Genomic DNA, 23,607 nt, shown 5'->3' with positions numbered 1-23,607 from the left:
AAAAATTCTCTCTCACTCTCTCTCTCTCTCTGTCTGTCTCTCACTCTCTCTTAAAAAAAAAGAACCATGCTAGAGGTTAATCCAAGGACATGTGAACAACCTGAGGTCTCCTCTCTATGTAGTGGCTCAATAGATACACATATGCAGGCATGAGTCACAGGATTGCAGGGCTTCACTTTTATCCTCCATGGCTAGTAAAACAGAAAACATTCTTCCTACTACCAAAAATATACACATAATCAATTTTGAGAAATAAACTGAAGCTATGAAATTTGTAACTAAAAAAGGCACCATATCCCACCTGTGTTAACCAGAAACTCATTCCCATATCCATATGATATCCAGGCCACATCTACTAAGATAAAATTATCCAAAAAACCGCCAAATCTTTTCCCAATAATATAATAAAATATACTTTTTGACCTCAAGTATGTTCATTTCCCTCCATTTTGATATCCTGTAAATTAAATATTGAAATATAAAGTTAACTAATTTTTTTCTTTTTGGTACCAGGGATTGAACTCAGGATCATTAGAGCATTGAACCACATCTCCAGCCCTATCTTGTATTTTATTTAAAGATGGGGTCTCACTGAATTTCTTAGTGCCTTGCTTTTGTTCATGCTGGCTTTGATCTCATGATCCTCTTGCCTCAGGCTCCTGAGAAGCTGGGATTACAGGCATGTGTCACCATGCTTGGCTAAAGTTACCTATTTTTAACACATCTATGTTAGATGACACTACGATCAGACAGAGGAAGGAAAACATATTCAAATACATTCACATTGAAAGAAATATTTTCCCATAGAATTCTAATTCCTGTGATCATCATTGATACTTTCTTCACTACCCATTTCTAAGTCCCTTGACCACCAAAATTGCTTTGGCTAGTGTTGATCTCTAGCTAGTAGTTCCAGGTGGAATGGCCCAAATCATCACTGCAGACAACATTGGTGCAGCAATAGCCCTGCTGAAGTGGATTGTGTTGGTATTCTGATCTTAACTACAGTCCAAGGAAGGACTAGAGAAATGCTTCTTTCCATGCATTGTCTCCTTATTTGAGTCGGCAGTGGCAACTTAATCCCCCTGATTATCAAGACCAATCATGTCCCAATAGCCCCAACTTGGTCTAGTGATTAATTGTTATGAGTAGAAAAAGGGAGGCTTGGACACAGGTTACAGCAGTCATTCTTGTGTCCTCCATTTGGAACTAAGTCCTCTGCACTAGACAAATATAGGGTTGAATTACAGAAATGGGAAACAAACATTGTGCTAGTGAGTCACTAGTGGAGCACTCCCATTCCCATGCTCTCATTCCAATTCCAGGAATCCTGCCTATGCCACAAACATCATATATTGAATATGGGTATAACCACTCACCAGGATTCACCTTTGACTCCTCAAAAGCCAGTCAACCTTTTTGTCAGACCTGGTGTTTTAGAATGTTGGGGAAATGTAAGGGTAGTAATGGCAGAAATATGACCTGATTTATTGGCTGTGACATAAGCATTGTGCTCAGAAGACCCATGTTGAATACCACAATGGTGGTTAAGCTGTTCACTAAGTCCATGGATAACTGTTTTGGCAGAAGCACTGCAGGCAAGAAAAACAAGGTCTCTCAATGGTAAATGCCTATTTCACTGAGAACTAATATCAGTCTGCCATGAAGAAAGGTCTAGTGTCATCAATCTGCTCTGAGGTACCTGGCTGCTTCCCATAGGAAATAACCTCATATTAGAACTCAGGGTTGGATTCTGCTGCTGCTACCTGGCTATAGGCGGGTCACCTCTGTGAGTGGTCATTTTCATGACCACATGAATAATCTCTCTTCATGAAAGTATGGGCATTTTGTTCATGAGCTGCTTGGGAAAACATGTGTGTCTAGGGAAGGAAGCCACCTGAGACACACCAATTGAATTAAGATCCACCTCATCATCAGGATCATTCTTTCTCAGGTCATTCTTTGGTGATTATGACCTGGCATCAAAATACCTTCATGACTTTGCAAATACAGAGTTTATTTTCTTTTTGCTAAAAGCATGGTGATTAAAATAGTCACTTAAAATCCACATTGCATTTCTATGAACACAAACATAACAATAGCAGGAGCTTGTAACAGTGAACAATGAAAAGATTGCTTTTTATACCCCTAAATTACATTATTTATATAACTTTTGTCTTTATATATTAATACACAACCAGTGTAACTCTGCATCATGTATAACCACAAGAATGGTAAATCATATATATATATATATATATATATATATATATATATATATATATATATATATATACCACTCTACTGTCATGTATATCTAAACAGAAGAAATAAAAACTTAAGCAATTATACTATATAGATTTAGAAGTGTTATATTAGTGTATTACTTAAATTATGGACTTTCATAAGATAGTTGGTCAAACTGTAGTTTTGAAACAAACATAATTTTCCTTCAAAGTTGAATTTATTCTAAAAAACACGAATCATATTTACATTGTGTGATTGTAAATATCAAAGGGTAAATGTTATTTTTGTTAACAACTCAATGGTTAGAAAATTACCAATCATGCTTCGGTTATTTGGTTAAGTAAATCTACCTTAACAAATGTAAATGAGAAAATAGAAAACAGAGCAGATGTTTCTGAGAAAATTTTACTGTCTAAATTGACATGTAGCATATTTCAAAGAAACGACATGAGAAAAAGAATGTAAATTATATCATAAATAATGTTCATCCAATCTTTGTGGAAATGATACATACTTCTTTGATATAGTGGGTTATATAACATTATTAAAATAATTATGCATGCCTTTTTAATTTTAATGTGGTTAGGAGACATTGCATAATCAGCTTTCACTGTATTATTATTAGACATTGTTGAACTGGAGCCCTCAGGTAGCAGTAGTGTCACACTCACCTTGTACCCAAAGCCTCATCTCCACCCATGGGACATACATAGGACTCCTGGGAGAGTGTCTGGTACTGGAAACTTGGAGATATGGAGCCTTTACCATGTGCCCATGTGGAGTATTGGGAGGGAACCCTGCTCTTGCTCCTTCCCAGATGCAAATTATCCACTATGCTGAGCCTCCTTGACCTTCTAACTGGTAAATCACACAGTTCTGGCCTCATGTTCAAGTGATGACTGGTATTGTTTTGTACCTACCAGCAACAGGCTTTGCACCATGAGCTGTAATTCAAAAGGTGTATAATTCTCTACAGCAGGTAACATGACTGTTCCCAAACTCCCATGGTCTACATTAGGATTCTTCTGCGGGGCTTGCCCTAAACAGCAGATTTTGTCTCCTATCACCAATTCCTCTATTAGCATACATCTAGGGGATAAGATTGTCCATACAGCTGGGCCACCAGAACCACTGTGGCATATATCACTGTATCTCCTCACAGTGGAATATGTACACATTCCTCAACTTTCACTGTAGCTCATATACAAGCCTCCATAGGCCTCAGCTCTGGGCCCAGAGCAGGGGTTAGTGCAGAGAGGCACACTGGGTCCTCAGCAGACAGTGCCCAGGGGTTGCTCCTGCCCATTCCTCCTGTCTGGTGCTGGTGCCGTGGCATTGGGTGAAGTGATCTGTGGAGCCTGGAATACGGTCAGGAGAAATGGTAATCCCAGATAACCTGATGCAGTTGGTGAAGGACAAGAAGCTCTTGAGCAGCCTGTCCAAATTCTGCAGGATCTTCAGCCACCTCCAGAGGTTGACAGAGGAAGAAATTAGCAGCGTACCTGAAAGACATGTACACACATTAAATGGCAGTACAAAAAAGAAAAGGAGTGCAAAATTACCTGATTATGTGGGACCCATTGTTCAGTTATGAGAGAAACTAAATGTGTCTGTAAAAGAGTATTCAGATTTTTGTGACTGCAAAATGGCGTGACCACTTTGGAAAGTAGATTGGAGATTCCTTAGAAAACTTTTAATGGAACCACCATTTGACCCAGCTTTCCCACTCCCAGGTGTATATGCAAAAGACTTAAAATCAGCACACCATAGTAATGCAGTGACATCAGTGTTCATAGCAGCTGAATTCATAGTAGGTAAACCATGGAAACAATCTAGATGCCCTTCAACAGTTGAATGTATAAACAAACTGGTACATATTCAGAGTGGAATATTACTGATCTTTAAAGAAGAATGAAATTATAGCATTGATAGATAAATGGACAGAGTTGGAGACTATCATGGAACAAAATAAGTTCCATATATATTCTCTGATAAGTGGATCAGGTCCATAATATTCTGGGGGAGAGTCAAGGAAAGAATAAGAAATTTTGGATTGAGCAGAGGAGAGGAGGTTGAGGGGAGGGTGTGTGGGGGTGAGATGGTGGAATGAGAAAGACATTACTACCCTTTGTATGGTATGATTTAACGAATGGAGTGACTCTGCATCATGTACAACCAGAGAAATGAAAAGTTGTGCTCTATTTGTGTAAAAAAAATTCAAAAAATTTAAATATCTAGATTTTAATTTTCTTGGTAGGATCTTTGGCCCCAGAGGATTTTCAGCTAAAGAAATTGAGGCAGAAAATGGATGTAAAAAAATGGCCTGAGGCAAAGGCTCAGTAAGAGATAAAGAGAAGGAGGAGCAAATAGAAACTGAATTGGGAGCATATACATGATTCATGTGTACTAATCACTGTGGAAGGTGCTCAGAATAGAGCAAAGTAAAACTAACGACAGCAGTTAAGAAGTGAAGCAAATACTGGGACCTGCAGCAGAAGGGGAAACCATTCAAACTGAGTTAAAATTATAGAACCTTAATTTTATCCATCCTTAATAAAATTTTGAGAACAAGGTACATCCATGATGTGTCACTGTATTGGGTGAAGTGAAAAAGATGCAGCTGATGGAGCTTCTGATTCTGAATGACACCTGCAGAGATGCCAACATTAAATCGCCAGACCTTGTCTTTTCTCTTGTGGCAACAGTCCAGGCTGCTCCAAGGATCATAACTGTGGCTGCACCTTTTCTCTCACCAGTGACCCTGAGTACTCTTCTCCAGCTGACCCTACTATAATGCCTTTGATCAGACAAATACAGACCTCTGTCATGCCAAAAGGAACTCCTCACCATTCTGCTGTGATTGTCCCTCCAGGGACAGAGGCTGGGTTGATCTACACACCCTAAAAATACCTTACACGTTGGCACCAGCCACTTCAGTCCTTGAGTACCCTATTGAACCCAATGGTGTGTGAGGTGCAGTGCTACTAAAGTTCGAAGGCAAGATATGTGTGTCCATCCTTTCTAGAACCTGTACTGAATAATAGTAAAATATTAGGGCCCAAATCATTCCAAGCATTGATCTTCTTTCAATGTCTTACCCCAAGAGAATGGTAAGTAGGCTTCCATGGGAGACAGATGGCCCTTGATTACACAGTGACAGAGGGAGTAACTGTGAAAGACTTCTAGGAAACTTTTCTTCTCATAGCAAAGTCACACTCTCTCTGAATGAACTGTGTGCTGATGCAACAATCATGAACTCAGTCAGGCAAGTCATTGGTGAAGTGATTTGAAAAGTATTCAAATTTCATATGCTGTTCAGTCACTACAGTGCCCTCCAAGGGCAGAAGGTGCATTTTTTAAATATATTTCCTCTCATATATGAAGTATGAGATGATTGTGCCATGAGAGAAAAACTTAAGAATATGTTTTAAAAGTAATGCAAAGAACAAAAGTCTAACACTATTTTTTTTAATTTCAGAATTATTTAAGAGTTAAAATTTAAGAGTTATTGGGATAGAAGAAGGCATAGAGGACCAAATCATAGAAATATACAATCTATTCAATGAAATAATACCAGAAATCTTTCCAAACATGAAGAATAAATTGGAAATCCAAATTCAAGAAGCCTACAGGATGCCGAATGTACAAAATCACAACAGATCCACATCAAGGCACAGTATAATGAAAATGCCCAACATACAGAATAAGGAGAGAATTTTAAAAGCCACAAGAGAAAGGAAACAGATTACATATAGGGGAAAACCAACTGGGATAAAGGAAGATTTTTCAACCCAGACCCTGAAAGCTAGAAGATCCTAGAACAATATATATCAAGCTCTGAAAGATAATGGGTGCCAACCAAGAATCTTGTATCCAGTAAAATTAAGCTTTAGATTTGAAGATGAAATGAAAACCTTCCAAGATAAACAAAAGTTAAAAGAATTTATAGCTGGCACTGCAAAACATCCTTGGCAAAATATTTCATGAAGAGAAAATGAAAAACAGCAATGAAAATCAACAGAGGGAGGTAGTGCAGTAAAGGAAAAACTAATCAAAGAGGAAAACCAAGCCAAGTTAAATAACAAAAATAAACAAATATGGCTGGAAATACAAACCATGTCTCAATAGTAACCCTAAATGTTAATGGCTTATACTCACCAAAAAAAGACATGGGCTTGCAGATTGGATTAAATAAAAGACCCAACAATAAGCTACCTCCAGGTTACTCATCTGATATGAAAAGACATATACAGACTGAAGGTAAAAGGTTGGGAAAAATCATACCAATCACATGGACTGTGGAAGCAAGCAGGGGTTTCCATACTCATATCAAATAAAGTAGACTTCAAGTCAAAGTTAATCAAAAGGGATAAAGATAGACATTACATTCTGCTCAAGGGAACCTACACCAATAAGACATAACAATCATAAATATATATGCCCCAAATAATGGTGCAGCTATGAGCATCAAACAAACTCTTCTCAAGTTCAAGAGTCAAATTGACCACAACACAATAATCTTGGGTGACTTTAACAGACCTCGCTTACCACTGGATAGATCTTCCAAACATAAGTTGAAAACAAAACTATAGAACTCCATAACACAATCAATAACTTAGACTTAACTAACGTATATAGAATATGTCAACCTGCACCAAGTGCATACACTTTATTCTCAGCAGCACATGGATCCTTCTCTAAAAACAGACCATATAATATGCCACAAAGCAAAAACAAAAAGTTAGAGATACTACCATGCATTTTATTGGATCTTAATGGAATGAAATTGGAAATAAACAACAAAATAAAAAACAAAAATTTCTCCATCACTTGGAGCCTAAACAATATGCTACTGAATGAACAATGGGTTCCAGAATACATCAAAGAGGAGATTAAAAAATTCTTAGAAGTAAATGAGAACATATACACAACAAATCAAAATCTCTGGGCCACTATGAAAGCAGTACTAAAAGGAAAATTCATTACATGGAGTTCATTTTTTAAAAGAAGAAAAAGTAAAAAAATAAATGACCCCATACTATATCTCAAAGCCCTAGGAAAAGAAGAACAAATCAGCAGCAAAAGCAGTAGAAGGCAAGAGATAATTAAAATGAGAGATGAAATCAATGAAATCAAAACAAAAGGAACAATTGAAAAAATTGACAAAACAAAAAGTTGGTTCTTTGAAAAAATAATAAAATTGACAGACCCTTAGCCACGCTAATGAAGAGAAGACAGAGCTCAAATTACCAGCATACATGATGAAAAAGGTAATATCACAACAGACACTACAGAAATACTGAGGATAATTAGAGATTATTTTGAAATCTTAAACTCCAATAAAATAGAAGACATTGAAGGCATTGACAGATTTCTTAAGTCATATGATCTGCCCAGATTGAGTCAGGAAAATATACACAATTTAAACAGACCAATATCAAGTGAGGAAATAGAAGACACCATCAGAGGCTTACCAACCACGAAAAGCCCAGGACCGGATGGTTACACAGCCAAGTTCTACAAGACCTTTAAAGAAGAACTAATACCAACATTCTTCAATTTATTTCACTATATAGAAAAAGAGGCAGTCATTCCAAACTCATTCTATGAGGCCAATATCACCCTGATCCCCAAACCAGACAAAGACACATCAAAAAAGAAAACTTCAGACCAATATGTCTAATGAACATAGATGCAAATTTCTCAATAAAATTCTGGAAAATTGAATACAAAAACAGATCAAAAAGTTCTTGCACCATGATCAAGTGGGATTCATCCCAGGGATGCGAGGTTGGTTCAACATATGGAAATCAATAAATGTAACTCACCACATCAATAGACTTAATATAAGAATCATGTGGTCACCACAATAGACACAGAAAAAGCATTTGACAAAATACAACATCCAGTTAAGTTAAAAACACTAGAAAAACTAGGGATAACAGGAATATATCTCAACATGTTAAAGGCTATCTACATTAATCCACAGGCCAACATCATTCTAAACAGACAAAAGTTGAAGGCATTCCATCTAAAACCTGGAACAAGACAGGGATGCCTTCTCTCACCACTTCTGTTCAACATAGTGCTTGAAACACTGACCAGAGCAATTAGACAGATGAAAGAAATTAAAGAGATACACATAGGAAAAGAAGAACTTAAATTAGCACTATTAACTAAGGACTTCTATACCTAGAAGACCCCAAAAGCTCCACCAGAAAATTTCTAGAACTAGTAAATGAATTCAGCAAAGTAGCAGTATATAAAATCAAAACCCATAAATCAAAGGCATTTCTGTATATCAGTGACAAATCTGAGAAGGAAATGAGAAAAACTACCCCATTCACAATAACCTAAAAAAATAAGATAATTGGGAATCAACAAAAAAGAGGTGAAAGATCTGTATAATGAAAACTACAGAACCCTAAAGAGAGAAATCAAAGAAGATCTTAGAATATGGAAAGATATACCTTTTTCTTGGATAGGCAGAATTAATATGATAAAAATGACCATAGTACCAAAAGCACTATATAGGTTTAATGCAATACTGATCAAAATCTCAGTGAAATTCCTCATAGAAATATAAAAAAGCAATCATGAAATTCATATGGAAAAATAAGAGACCCAGAACAGCTAAAGCAATCCTTAGCAGGATAAGTGAAGCAGGTGGCACCACTATACCAGCCCTTTAACTATACTACAGAGCAATAGTATCAAAAACAGCATGCAATTCAAACCAAAACAGTCTGGTAGATCAATGGTACAGAATAGAGGACACAGAGACTAACCCCCCAAATTACAATTATCTTATATTAGACAAAGGTGCCAAAAACATGCACTGGAGAAAAGAGAGTATCTTCAAAAAATGGTGCTATGAAAACTGGAAACCCATATGCAACAAAATGAAATTAAACCCCTATCTTTCACCATGCACAAGACCAACTCAAAATGGATCAAGAACCTAGGAATTAAACCTGAGACTGCACTAATAGAGAAAAAAGTAGGCTCTAATCTTCATCATGTGGGATTAGGACCCAACTTCCTTAATAAGATTCCTATAGCACAAAAATTAAAACCAAGAATTAATATATAGGATAGAATCAAACTAAAAAGTTTTTTTGTCAGCAAAAAGAAACAATCTGTGAGGTGAGCAGAGAGCCTACATCCTGGGAGCAAATTTTTACCCCTCACAAATCAGATGGAGCACTAATCTCTAGGATATATAAAGAACTCAAAAAGCTAAGCACAAAAAAACCCACAAAAAAAACAAATAACCCAATCAACACATGGGCCAAGGACTTGAAAATTTTGACACTTCTCAGAAGAGGATTTACAATCAATCAACAGATATATAAAACAATGCTCATCATCTCTAGCAATTAGAGAAATGCAAATCAAAACTACTCTAAGTTATCATTTCACTCCAGTCAGAATGGCAGCTCTTATGAAGACAAAAAACAAAAATGTTGGCGAGAATGTGGAAAAATGTACACTCATACATTCCTGGTGGGACTGCAAATTGGTGCAGCCAATATGGAAAGCAGTATGGAGATTCCTTGGAAATCTGGAAATGGAACCACCATTTAACTCAGGTATCCCTTCTCCTCAGACTATACCCAAAGGACTTAAAAACAGCATACAACAGGGACACAGCCACATCAATGTTTATAGCAGCACAATTCACAATAGCTAAACAGTGGAGCCAACCTAGATGCCCTTCAGTGGATGAATGGATTAAAAAATGTGGCACATATACACAACAGAATTTTACTCTGTTGGTCACAGAGAGTGGCCAGGACCACAATTATCCTCATGATAAGCAAGATGATTTGGGCCCTGATCTCTCCTGGGTTCTGGGCAGGGAGCACTGAGGAATAAGAGGAATAAGAGAGAATGAAATCATGGCATTTGCAGGTAAATGAATGGCGTTGGAGAAGATAATGCTAAGTGAAATTAGCCAATCCACACACACACAAAAACAAATGCTGAATATTTTCTCTGATATAAGGAGGCTGACTTGTAGTGGGGTAGGGAGGGGGAGCATGGGAGGATTAGATGAATTCTAGATAGGAAAGAGGGGTGGGAGGTAAAGGGAGGGGGACAGGGGATTAGCAAGGATGGTGGAATGTGATGGGCATCATTATCCAAAGTACATGCATGAAGACTTGAATTGGGGGTCAACATTCTTTATATGCAACCAGAAATATGAAAAAATTGTGGTATATATGTGTGATAAGAATTGTAATGCAAAAAAATACCACACACACAAAGTAATTGTGTTAAGGCATGAATTGGTGTGACCATACTTAATATACAAAGATAGAAAAATTGTGCTCTGTGTGTGTAATAAGAATTGGAATGCATTTCATTATCATATATGTAAATATATAAAATCAATAAAAAATTCTCATATGTCATTCAGTCTCTACAGAGCCCTTCCAAGGGCAGAAGTTGCAATTTTTTAAAAAAATTGCCTCTCATATATGAAGTATTAGAAGATTGTGCCATGAGAGAAAAACTTTAAAAGTTTTAAAAGTAATGCAAAGAACCACACTGCAACACTATTTTTTAAAAGATGGATACTTGAATTAAAATTATTGAACCTGTATTTTATATCTCCTTATTAAAATTTTGAGAACAAGGTACAATCATTCTGTGTCACATTACTGGGAAAAATGTTGAAGTACTGTTTTAAACCTCCCTGTATAGAAAATTACCATGAAGGTGTAAAACCCATAATTGCTTTTTTTTGCTGTATGCATGTAATGAAATTGTAGATAGAAGTGTATTGCATTGAAAAAATGAACAAAAGCTAGACACTTTTACTACACAAGAGTACTGATGAAGAAATGTGTGTTTGTGTGTTTGTGTGTGTGTGTGTGTGTGTGTGTGTGTGTGTGTGTGTGTGAAAGAAGATATGACAGGGACAAATGAGTTGAGGCTTTGAATTACATGATGTGTGCCACATGACCTTAATGTAAATTTGATATTCTAAAAAATTGATGTGTTCTAATATCTGAGTAGTAAGTTTTTAAAAAGTTTTTAAAAACATGTCATCATGGACTAATTTTGGTTGTTACAGTAATCAATGTCAACCCAAAAAATTCAGAGGTAAAAATTATGTGTGATTGAAACACCAGTTGACAGAAAAAGTTAGAGCTTTATTCTATTCTGAGAAGGCAGATGCATTGGAAATCTTTATTTTTTTAACACTGGAGATAATTGTATACCTATCAATGTTTTTACAAATATATATATTTTTTTTGATTTCCATTCTGGACAACAGTAGTCAGCAAAATCATCAGTTGGCACATTCATGGTGACCTCTCCATTACCTTCTCTCACTTGAACTGTTTTAAGTTTATGCTGTGCAGTAGACAGTTGTTTGTAATCAGCTAGTTTTCATTTAATGTGGCACTGCTCTATCTTTGTGTTACACATGCTGTTGTTTTGATTTATTTACAATGCATGATGTGCCATTATGATTTTAACTTTGTTGTGTTGGTTGAATAACTTGTAATACTTAAACACTTGAGGTCACAGTGAAAAAAAGATACCAGTATTTCTTTCAGCTTCATTTCAAATATATTTAACCTGAATATTTTGGATGTTTAAATAAATAAAGTAAATTTATGAAATAATAGATGAGTAACATGTATGAGTAATGTTGGCTTTAAACAAATTTTGAAAACTTAGTTGACAAAATATTGGATCACCCGAAAATAAGCATGAATTTTGAAATCTGAAAGCCTTGGTTCTCAGTATTATCATTCTTTTTTTCTTACATAATTTTTAGCTATCAATGGAACTTTATTTATTTATATGTGGTGCTGAGAATCGAACTCAGTGCCTCTTGTATGCTAGGCGAGTGCTCTACCATTGAGCTACAACCCCAGCCCATCATTCTTTTATAAAAAAATATTTTTAGTTGTAGATGGACTCAATGCCTTTATATTATTTATTATATATGGTGATTAGGATCAAACCCATGGCCTCACATGTGTGAGGTAAGTACTCTACCACTGAGCCACAATCCCAGTCCCTGTATTATCATTTTTTATTGAATTTATTTCTTATTAAAGTATATAGTTTTTAAGACATTTTTACAGTATTATGTAACTTTTAGCATGGTTAGATTGGAGTGATGCTCATATGTTACCATAGAGCAGATATTTATATTTTGTCTAGACTTTATTAACTTAGTAGTTTTCATGCAATATATATAGCAACCAACCTATTTTCAATGAGAAACATGTCAGTTAATGTATTTAAAGCCATTGTTACAAGTTTGTAATGAATGTTTTCCAACTTGTTTTATATGTATGTGATATATTACAAAAATATTGTTCTTGATTGAAAAAAGGATACAAAATGTAAAACCACAATTTTTCATAAATGAATATTGCCAATTTTTCCCAGCCCTTTCTTATATTGGGTGTCTTGACTTGAGATTCAGTTAGCTAATGAATGAATAAATTAATTAAACACTTATGAAATTTAGTTGGGATTTAACTTAGCTTGCAATTTAATAATTTGTTTCTTTATTGCATCTATTCACCCACATCAATAATTTAGTGAATGTTATAATACCAATCTAAAAAATAACCAAAAAAGCAAACTGAGGGGTATGGGAGGAGAGGACTGATGATAATGGGGGTCACCAGGTAACTGCTTTGTAATTCATTGAGATCTGCCTCAGTAACATCTTCCTCTGTTTAGTGTGTGTGTGTGTGTGTGTTTTAATTTGTTTTAGTTACTTACACATATGACAGTACAATGATCTTGACATATCATACTTTTGAATCAGATGGGGTATAATTTCTCATTTTTTCTGAGTGTACAGGTTGCAGAATCACATTGGTCATGTAGTCACGTATATACATACAGCAATACTAATGTCTATTTTATTCTGCTGAACTTCCTTTTCCCCCTTCCCCTCCCCTCCCCTCCCATCACTTGTCTCTACCCAATCTAATGTGACACACTTTTTTTCCCCTCACATCATCATACATGTATTCTGTATAACGATGAGGATCTCCTTCCCTCTTCCGTGCAATTCCCCTTCTCCCTCTCTTTCCCTCTCACCTCTTTTCCCTAGTGTGTTTATTTTACAAGATGAATTTAAAAAGCAATTATTACCAAGTAAATATAATTTAATATAAAAGTTTAACATGAAGTACTAATATTAAAATTATTAAACAAAGAACACAAAAATCTGCAAATTCTATACAATATAGACAGTTATGTCTTTGGAACCAAAAAGCAAGCTCCTGCTCTGAGTCTTGCAGGTTAATTCCAGCTGCTGTGCATTGCAGGTATCATCTCTCCTGTGTCCCAGGGCCAAAATCTCTGCTCTCCCAGATGTCTTATGGAGTCTATAAAACAGAACAAGGTAAAAAGGTCACTTGGGATGAGTTGCTAGCCACAGAGAGTGGCCAGGACCACAATTGTCTTCAGGATAGATCTCTAGATTTATCTAGATCTCTCCTGGGGTCTAGGCAGGGAGCACTGAGGCTGGTATGCTGCCCTCAGCTGAGGGTGTTGTCTGTGGACAGAGTGTCTATTAATGTCCTCAGGAGGAAATTCCCATGCATATTCACCTTCAGAACCTTTTGAGGCTGCTTCCCTAGAGAGTGAACATGAGGCAATGAGAAGGGTTCTCTAGGACATTTGGGTGTAAAGGCTGAGTAGCACACATCTGGGACCCTGAGGAGCTGCACCTGTGATGACAAAAGTTGGAGCAAGGACACTGCTCCTCCAGCCCTACTGTGGTGAGCCGTTCCTATAGACCGTGGCCGCCATTAGAAGATGGCGCTGGCTTCCACTGTGGCCTGTGATAAACAACTCCTTTTATGGAGAGTTGGCACGCAATCCCTGACCACCCTATGAGAAAGATCCACGTGGCAGCTTAAGATTGGTATGTGGGAGGCTTTATTAGGCTGTGCTTGGGCGCTCGGCGGGGGGTCGCTAGAAGATGATACTTTAATCAAGGCCTGAATAAACTGCTGAAAGAAGAATCCTGTGTCGTGTTTTCCCTTGCTGGCGAGGGGTCGCGACAATTGGTGGCCCGGACGGGGAATTATATTCCTCGAACCCAGGATCCAGAACTTTCAGCAGTCAGGGTGGTGCACCGGTAAGTTCCCAGGTAAAGTGGGAATCCGCAAGCTAATAGCGGGGCGCTCTCTCTGTAAATAGAGAGAGAGCGGGAAAAAGGGACGCTCCCCTGTAAAAGGAAGAGAGCGGGGAATTCATAAAACGGAACGCTCCCCTGTAAAATGAAGAGAGCGGGGATTTTTGTACTTTCACTTTCTTTATAGCTCTAAAAACATTATGGGCGCTACCTCTTCAAGCCCAATTTTGTTGGCCCTAGATGGGTTGCTACGTTCAAAAGGACTTAAGATAAAGCAGAGTACTTTGCAGATGTTTTTAAGAGAAGCTGATATAGCGGCTCCTTGGTTTGCTTTTTCAGGGAGTCTTATGGTTCCTAGCTGGGACAAATTAGGGAAAGATCTAGATTTCGCTCGTGAGCAAGGCACCTTAGAGGGTGGCGTTATACCACTTTGGAAGTTAGTTAGAGGATGTATAACTGATGGTAAATGCCAAGAAGCTGTGAGTGAGGGTCAAGCTGTTCTTGAGCAACTACATGAGGAAAAATCTGAAAGATCACATAGTGAAGTGGCAGAGAGTATCAAAAGTAACAGTAGTGAGAAGGCAAAAGAGCCTGAAGATAAAAATAGGAGAAGGCTCTATCCAGACTTGACCGAATTCAGAACGCCTGAGACCACAAGCGACTCAGACAGTTCTGAGGACCTTGATATATTGTTACAACAACTACGTAAGATAAAAATGAAAAAGAAGAAAAAGGAGACACAAGGCGTGCATGCCTACTGTAAGAAGGGGGAGGGATCTAATATTGGTCAACAGAATTCTGAGGAGGAGGAGGTTGAAAATTTAGAAGAAGATATGATGCCTGTTGCTCCACCCCCGTATGTAGGGGAGGGCCAAAGTTCCGGGAGATCTTTTCATGCGCAAGTTTGGAGGACAGTTAATACAGATATGGGACTTGCATACCCTGTATTTCAGGACAATAACAGGGGAAGATATCATGAGCCTTTAGACTTTAAGATAGTTAAAACCTTGGCAGAATCTGTCCGCACTTATGGCATAGATGCCGCTTTCACTCTCACTCAAGTGGAGGGACTTACTAGATTTTGCATGACTCCTTCAGATTGGGCTAGTCTAGTCCGCGCTTGTGTTTCCCCAGGGAAATATTAGGAGTCCAAAGTTGGCTGTTTAATGTTTCTGGCAGTACCCAAAACTCGGAGCGAGGTAGGAGGCTTAAAATTTTTGCAAATAATTCACAATTATCTAATGCTACATTACCCTCTGCAGCAGTCTGTCTCCAATCTCCGTTCCTGTTTCTTTTGGCTAATGATACATCACAGGGGATGCTTAATTGTTCTAATGTTACTTGCTACTTGTCTGAGTGTTGGAATGGCTCCTGAACTATGGCAGTGGTTATGAAAATTCCAACCTTTGTCCCGATCCCAGTTACTGCAGATCCAGAATCCTTTCCTATTGTTGAATTGATTAGAACCCGTAGAGATTTTGGAATTACGGCAGCTATAGTGACAGCTGTGGCGGTATCTGCTGCTGCAGCAGTTACAGCTGGAGTAGCCATGGCCAGCCAGGTTCAAACTGCTGCTACTATTAATCAGGTTATTCAACAAACATCCACCATACTTGAATCCCAAAGTAAAATTAATCAACACATTTTATCTGGGATTTTGGCTGCTAATCAAAGGATAGATCTGCTTCAAGCTCAAGTTGAGGAATTGTCTGACCTAGTACATTTGGGTTGTATTGATCAACATGCACATTTATGTATAACCTCTGTCAGATTTAATGATTCCAGAAATGCCTCCTGCATCATCGGGGAATATCTATCCGGAACCTGGTCCTTGGAAGCAGAAAACTTGATCCAGTCTCAACTAACTCAGATTGCTGTTTTGAATAGTACCCGTGTCGAACCAGTGACTTTGGGTCAATTCACCAGTTGGCTATCCTCTGCTTTTTCCTTTTTTAAGGAATGGGTGGGAGTGGGCATTTTTGGGGCAATGTGTTGCTTCGGTGTTGTACTTTGTTTGTGGCTTCTCTGTTGCCTTAAAGCTCGCCATGCGCAAGAGAAAGCTATGATTGTACAGGCTCTTGCGGCCTTAGAGAATGGCATTTCTCCACAAATCTGGCTTGCACATCTTAAACAGTGATTTCTGGGCATGGCCATTGCACCCCAAGTTAATTTCACATTGCACTGGGATTGGCGTGCCCTCTTTCCTATGCTTTCTCAGTGCTGAATAGCCCTTGCACTCTGCAGGTCTTGTTACCATTGCACGCAGATGGGTTTCAGGACTGGTCTTTCTTCTCGGCTACAGACTCTTTACCTTCCTCTGGGGCTTAGGGATTGTGTTGCCAACTTAAATTTTGTCATTATTACCAGGCTACCTGTATTATCCTACTTCTCACCGTCGTCACGATGCAGGATGCGAGGCAAGGCACTGCACTTGAGTGATCCCTCAACGGACCTCAAGGAAAGCATGTCCTATTGCATGCGGGTTTGACGTCCACGCCCCGCCCTACGAAAAAAGGCGTCGGCTGATATGGGACCAGGTCTAAGGAAGGGCCCTCCTTAGGACTGAACCATACATTGCAGCCACTTCTGCACAGTGGGATAGGACCTCTACTTTCGCCTGCATTGTTTTATAACACAGAAGGGGGAACTGTGGTGAGCCGTTCCTATAGACCGTGGCCGCCATTAGAAGATGGCGCTGGCTTCCACTGTGGCCTGTGATAAACAACTCCTTTTATGGAGAGTTGGCACGCAATCCCTGACCACCCTATGAGAAAGATCCACGTGGCAGCTTAAGATTGGTATGTGGGAGGCTTTATTAGGCTGTGCTTGGGCGCTCGGCGGGGGGTCGCTAGAAGATGACACTTTAATCAAGGCCTGAATAAACTGCTGAAAGAAGATTCCTGAGTTGCGTCTTCCTTGCGGGCAAGGGGTCGCGACACCCTACCCTCTGTAGTGCCATTCCTCAGTTTCATGCACTAATTTTAACCAAATTGCATGGCCATGGTCATATGCAATATGGCACCTTCAGTGCTCTAATTGCTTCTGATGGATTGCATAAAGTGCAACAAAGAAACTTAAGGAAGCAATGGAGAATATGTGGTCTGATTTTTACCTCTGCTTTCCCTCCCATTCTTTCTACACTCACATTTCCTCTTCCTAAACTGCTTTATCACCTTTGCTGCATTGAGCCCACATTTTAAATCAGGAGAGGGCCCCTGGAAACAATTCATGTTAGGGGACCTACATTCCAATTGTATAATCTTGACCTAGGAAAGGAAGGGTACATTCACACATGCTCAGAGCCAGCAAAGGCAGGAGAATCCAGCTATTCAGTCGTCAGTAAAACAGAGCCAGATTGTTTGTGTCTCATATATCAGGCAACAACTCAGTATTTCTGATGCCCCCTACAACTCAAACTCAGTGTATGGCCATGCAGTATTGCTCAGCACGATTCAGTGGTGTCACCTGTGGTAAAAAAAAAAAAAAAAAAAAAAAAACAGGGAAAGACTAAGAATATTAGTGCAGAGAGATTTAACAGACATTGAAGGGCCAAGGACCTCAAAGATCTGGATGAGGAAAGCACCTTTAGAAAAGTCATAAAAGTGGGAAAGATGAAACATGGAAAATCTATAGAGTCTCTACATAAGAAAGAATTAATAAGAGAAACCAATAGAAAATCAATTACTTGCAGATTTCTGGTCCTTTTCTCCTCCTCCTCATCCTCTAGCTCAGTTTCTATGTCTTCTCTGTGGACCATGGCCGTGATGGTGATGATGTGGCCTTAGAAAAAGGAAAGGCAGAGTTAAAGTCAAGGTGAGAACTTGAGTTGCTCCTGCTCCTGGTGTTCTAGAGCCAAAGTCAAAGCTCTCCATTCTTCCTCTTGTCTGCACTCCTGTCTCCTGGCCTCCATCACCTCACCTCTGCAATGAGAAATAGATCTAGGATCCCAAGAGCTCTTTTCCAGTTTACATTCTGCCACAATACTCAAGTAGGGATTCTGTGCCAACCTGTTCCTCCAAGAGGTAGCCACAGTATCCCTTATTTTCTGGACTTAGGTCTCTTAAATAAAAGCAAATTCAGATTTTCCTCCTAGTCACAGGGCCTGGAGTTAGATGAAGACTGGAGGTTAGAAACGTGTTCAAGGAGGAACTTCTCCCCTTTTTTACAGGAGAACACAGTGGTCTGTTCAAGGAGCACTGAAACAATTTTCTTTAAGTCCCCCACATTTGGGAGGAGTTTATTTTCAATCAGAAATAGACAAAACATAGAAGAGAAAGTGCTGCTCTAAAAAGAACATTCAGAGGGGAATTGTGACTTCTTACTCACTGCTTATCACTAGTGAGAGCTTCAATTACAGGCTCGCAAAGTGCTTCTAAGAAAGTATGTCCCACTAGATTCTCTCCATTGTGGGTTAAACCTAAAGTGCAGATCTTATTTCTTTCATGCACAATGCGAAAAAATCAATAATGAAAGCCAAGCTACTCGATACTTAATAGAGGCAAATTTAGGACACAGTGGGACTTAACATGGAAGATTGTACTGGCAAAGCAAAAGGTTGTCTTCTTATGAACAGGATGTCAGTAGTTCTACTAACTCTTATTTTTATGAAAGAAATACATATTTCTGTTTATTTCTATTTCATTCCCATTCCTCATTTCCCACATGAGTAGGTGAACTCAAATCTTACCATGAAACCTTTCCCATTTTGTCATACCCCAAGGGCTATTCCTACCTGCAGGCTCTTCCTCATCACTGCTTGAATCATAATCCTTGCTCCATGTCCAACCTTTAGAGACACAAACATCAGCAACAGAGTTACTTAAGATTGTCTCATGCTTTCTTCTACACAATTAAGCTAGGGTTGGATGTTTTTTTTTATCCCACACTGGATTGTGTGATTGAGGCTTAGTCCTCAGTATGGCCACAAAAAGATTTGTGAAACTTATATGAGGAAAGGTCTGCTTGGAGATGATGAAAACATTTGAGGGTATGAGAGTCAGAAGTAAGAATATAGATTTCTCAAACCCTTGTTAGATCCTGTTATGTAAGAAGAGCAAATGAATCAACTGATCCCTGCTGGCTTCCTGTCTCCCCATGTGATGTCTCCCTCCTGCACCTGCATCCATGCTGACACCATCAATCATGCAATGCAGCTAAGAGGGCATTAACTAAAGCCAAGTGTTTGCCAGTGCCATGCTTTTGTATCTCCAGAACTGTAAGCTAAACACACCTGAATACATTATTCAGTTTCAGGGTTTCCTTATTAGAAAGAAAAACATAGCGATACTAATATTAATAGTCAGGATCACTGTGATCTTTGTTCTGGCTTCTCAGACCCTCTCTGAGCTCTGGGGAGTCAGAGGCCTCAAACAGGATGCTGCAAACAATTGCAAACCTTCTAGTGAGAGAGTGGAGCTGTAAGGAGTCAAATTTTAACTACTTCCTTCCATTGGCACATTATCACTCTCTCCTTGAAACAGTGATGCCAACAGTTTCAGGAATATAAATGCACAGAATATATACTGTGCCAGCATCAGATCAGCTGCTCACAGAGAATGGGAATGTTATCCGCTTTATGCACATGGGTCTACTGGCCACTTGAAATGTGGAACTGGGACGAGACTTTGAAAGTTTTGTATTAAAATTAAAATAAAATTAAATACACTCTCTCCTCTCTCTCTCTCTCTCTCTCTCTCTCTCTCTCTCTCTATATATATATATATATATATATATATATATATATATATATATATATTGAAGCAGACAAGAATTTCCTTCCCCTGGGTTTTCTTGGACAGCAGTTTGCTAGCACGGTCTCATTCCTCATACTCCTCATTTATAAGTAGACTGTGCACTCATGCAAAAGTGCCAGGAACTCTCTGAGGGCCTGAGGACTGTACATTAACAAAGTCAACATTAAGATTCAGATGGTTCCCCAAGTCAACATTAAGATTCATATGGTTCCCCACAAGGTCAAGCACATCCCACCTAGAGCTCATAAGAAATGTGTGTGCAAAGCTTGGATACAATGCTATGTCCTTAACTTTGCTACTGATGCTGGCTGGTGCTGGTCAGATCCCAGGTGGATACCTGGCTCACTGTAGAGTGCCACATGCTGGACAAGTGAGATCTTAGCACAGAGTTGCATTCATCAAATTATGACAGGGACTAAGACAAAGACACTCTGCCCAGGGAGGAGTTCAGGGATGAGAAGGAATGATGATCACAGTGGTTACACTCTCACAGTGACCAGTCAGTGTCAGTATCCATGTATGTATGATTAGAAGAACCTGGATAACATTTGAGACTGACAATATGAAGAACTATTAGATACACTGTCAATGTGATATCCTGCAGGCCACACAGGGAGTAGCACAGACCTAAACTGTGGGATCAGACACCACTGCTGTGCTGAGCTGGACCTTCACTAGAGCTCATCTTTTGCTCTGTAACTAGATGAGCTGCAGCTGTGCTGGTCAGGCCCCATGAAAGTTCCCCCAGTTAAAACATGTTTCTACAAATAGTGTCTACAAAAAGACCCAATAAGATAGCTTTCAGTGTCAGTTGGAACATGCAAAGTAAGCCCTTTTTTTAAGCCACAGGAACCTCTGGCCTGTGCATCTCTTCTGTCACAGATTCCCACCATAAGTGAGCATAGTGTGCTGGTGGACCTGAGGGTCACTGTTAAGGATTGGCCCTGTCCAGAACTTTGTGCCTAGAATGGGGTTTGGAAGATGAATTCTGACATCTCTCACAGAAAATGTATATGAACGTGAAAAATTTTCATGAGTGAAGTGTTACGAACAATCACATGCGCTGACTAAATACAGGGCCTAGTGACAGGTGAGTTTTGCTATTAAATGAAGTGGCTACTGGTGCAGTAGACAGGAATGAAACCGAGCTTTTTCCTTATTGAGTGTCGTGAAAATTTTCTGGGTTTTGATGGGAGATGTTTTGCATGTTAATTGAGGTATTGGCGTGGAATGAACTGCATGCATGGAAAGTTTAGTTTGATGCATTTACACATATACAAAATCATGATCTAATGGAGATGGCTTTTTTTTTGTTTAAACATGTGGACATTGGCATCTTGACATGTATATATCTAGAGAAACAAACAAATGTGCAAAAATGAACACAAAGTCACACTCAGAATTGTTGCATAAATGCACACTGAGACACATATATAAAACTATCATTGACCTAACCACATCGCTCAACTCACACAGGTGCTTCAAGGAACTATGCAGAATGGCCATAGTTTTTTTTAATCAATTTGGACCACAACCTCCTCACTTCTATTCTCAAGGAAGTAGTGGAATCACTGGGACCTGCACTCAAAAGGAAGGAAGACTCTGTTATGGGTCAAATTACATTTTGCAACAGGAAGAGAGTGAGGCCAGGACATACCATTTATGGCTCCTTTTGAATCCTGTAAATACAGAAAAGGAGTCACTATGAAGATCAAGCCTGCTCTGTCCTGTGTGCACAAGTCTTTTGTTTACTTGGTGACATTAGAAAATCCAATGAAAATGTGGTCAAATCAAGGGAACACATAGCAAATGTACTCTCACCAAATGACACAAGCTTTTCTAGGGGATTTTTGTCACAGGTCTATATTAGGTGATAATTAAGGAATTCGATGGTCAGGAGGGAAAACCACAGGCAGGCACAAAGCTTGTTATCATACAGTGGGTAGTTAATACTGTTTCTTGTTAATGTTGCCTTCAGTGAAGTCTCAGTTGGCAACAGACACCCCCATGAGAATCTGCACATTCAGGAAATTGTGTATGTCATCTCCAGGAAATCATATCATATTACAAGAGAAAAAGAAACTAAAGAGCAACACTTGTATTTCTGAGGAAGGTAAGCAACCTTACCATGGCTTTTGATGGGGTCTCTCGGCTCATGCTTTCTCCAGGAATGAACTCCACCATGCCATTTGGGGGAACTAGGAGGATGCAGAATGACTATTAGTATACTGATTTATTGCTTATGAATTGTTCAGGGCATTTCTTGATATGGAAAGCAGTGAAAATATACAGCAAAGAGAAGTACAAGAATGAATGAGAAGCACAGTATTTGGGTTTCTAGCTAGACTGGAACCAGGTGTGATATGTGTGTTTCATATTTTGTACCCTTAGGGGTATGTTTGTCTCTAGAGATGACCACTGAGGCCACTTTGAAAGTATGCAAAATATTTCACATAGGAGATATTAGTACACTAATATATTGTAATAACCTGGAGTGTGATATATCGCTGGGTGAGGTATACAGTTCCCTATCCCAAAGCATCACCATAAGGACAATTTCCTGATTCTTAATGCTTTTTTCACTTACAGAGTGAAGAACCTGGATCTTTTGGCTCAGCATCCTCTCTATCTACAGAGGGCCTAGTAACCAAAACTTTAGACTTGGGTGTCATGAAGTGGGAAGGAATTAAATAAAATGAATCATGCATTAGTGTAGATTTTATTTTTAAAAAATGGATGCTTGTGCTAGGCATGTTAGAAGAGAATTTCTGAAGAAGCTCCCACAGCCTCACAAAGACATACACAATTATTACACATGGACATGCTCAGGGATACCTCCTCATTCTCATTCACATAAATACCTCCCCACGCTCATTCACATAAATGCACCAAAAAGACAGCTGTTTCAGGATCGTGGTAGATGGCCATAATCCTTCACTGGATTATCACTTTGTCACCACATCCCAATCCTCATTTCCAAAAGAAATCTGAATTCAGGGTAACATTTTCCATAGAAACAGGAAGGAATGTCTGACCTATCTAAGTACAGAGGTTTTCCTCAGCATGTTAGGGAGTTGAGAATACTTACTTTTCTCATTTGCTGCAGAGGCTACCTGTAGTTACAGAAAGGAAGACAGTGTGAGCAGGAGATCATTTGCACAAGTCTACTGTTGTCTGTGGTGACATTAGATAATTAGATGGGAAACAGCAGTTGGGGCAAAGATCACAAAGTAAGGCAGAGAGGCACTTGTGAAAAGACGTGAGCTTTGCATGAGGGATTTCTCAGGTACAATTTGATGAAATGCACAAAATTCTTTTTCTACCAAGGAAAAATGCCATTGAAGAAAATGCTCACTACAATCATTTGACAATGGTTGTTGTCATGGATCATGTCAATGATTCATCTTGAATCATTCTCACAGGGAATAGATGTATAGTTGTAATTCCACCACCTATGAGTCACTTATAATGAACAAT

The 23,607-nt window shown here is 38.8% G+C and overlaps 1 protein-coding gene, 1 pseudogene and 1 gene segment (V, D, J or C); 1 reads left to right on the top strand and 2 right to left on the bottom strand.

Moving 5' to 3' along the window:
• The window catches only part of LOC114084216 (immunoglobulin lambda-1 light chain-like), an 878,674-nt gene that overhangs the window by 15,027 nt on the left and 840,040 nt on the right, over nucleotides 1-23,607 (bottom strand). The gene's annotated exons all lie outside the window — the stretch shown is intronic.
• Nucleotides 1-23,607, bottom strand: part of LOC114084215 (immunoglobulin lambda variable 2-18-like) — a 473,618-nt gene that overhangs the window by 19,772 nt on the left and 430,239 nt on the right.
• LOC114107650 (KH domain-containing RNA-binding protein QKI-like) lies at nucleotides 3,626-5,219 on the top strand (annotated as a pseudogene).

The sequence above is a fragment of the Marmota flaviventris genome, chromosome 1, assembly GCF_047511675.1.
Source record: "Marmota flaviventris isolate mMarFla1 chromosome 1, mMarFla1.hap1, whole genome shotgun sequence".
Taxonomy (NCBI): domain Eukaryota; kingdom Metazoa; phylum Chordata; class Mammalia; order Rodentia; family Sciuridae; genus Marmota; species Marmota flaviventris.
Note: the sequence above shows the minus strand (reverse complement) of the source record. Positions and strands in the feature narration are given on the sequence as shown.